Raw genomic sequence first — 1,022 nt, 5'->3', positions numbered from 1 at the left:
CAGAGGGGGGTGGGGGATGGAAGCCAGTGTCGGGATTGGCAGAGGGGGGTTGTAATAAGTCCAGACCTCCACCCAGAGCCTAGATCCTTCGGGACCTCCATCGTTCCAGACAGAGTACTCTGAAGCCAGCCATTCCTACCGTAAGGCTGGAACGGTGGCAAATTTTCCCTCCTCAACACCGATAAGAACAGAAACTACACTTGATCTTCACCAAAAGGCCGAGAAGCGGAAGACCACCACTACAGACTTCTAAAATGTGTTAAATCCAACATCAGGATAGAAAACGTCACAGTGAACCATGCAGGATGGACATGACTGGGGGAGGTTACTGGGAGTAAATATCAAATGTTATCTTCTCACCTCCTCTGCTGCTAAATTCAGCAACGTCTTCTCGCTGCTCCCTCCCGATGCACTTTTCACATGGAACTTCCTCTCCTGCGCCTTACTTCCTTTTTTATACTTGAGGTCACTTCCTGTCTATCTTTTCACTTCCTTTCTGTAGCTTACATCACTTCCTGTCTACGCCTCATGCCACTTTCTATGTGGATGTTCCATCGCCTCATGGGGAATATAAATAGTGTAGCCGGCTTTGTTCTTTCAATAATTTGACACACGAGTTCCTGGCCCAATCTTTGATTTTGTTACATATATCGCACCTGAATACAAACCGCAACGATGAAGATATAACGAAAAGCATTCACATGTGAGATGTGTGAGGTCATATAACAGACATCAATGGAGGACTCTCTATGAACCGAGCTCATTCCCATCACCAATGGAGGACTCTCTATGATCCGAGCTCATTCCCATCACCAATGGAGGACTCTCTATGATCTTAGCTCATTCCCATCACCAATGGATGACTCTCTATGATCTAAGCTCATTCACATCACCAATGGATGACTCTCTATGAACCGACCTCATTCCCATCACCAATGGATGACTCTCTATGAACCGAGCTCATTCCCATCACCAATGGAGGACTCTCTATGAACCGAGATCATTCCTATTACCAATGGAGG

This window comes from Nanorana parkeri, unplaced genomic scaffold (genome assembly GCF_000935625.1).
Source record: "Nanorana parkeri isolate BGI_ZX_2015 unplaced genomic scaffold, ASM93562v1 scaffold3041, whole genome shotgun sequence".
Lineage (NCBI taxonomy): Eukaryota > Metazoa > Chordata > Amphibia > Anura > Dicroglossidae > Nanorana > Nanorana parkeri.
Note: the sequence above shows the minus strand (reverse complement) of the source record.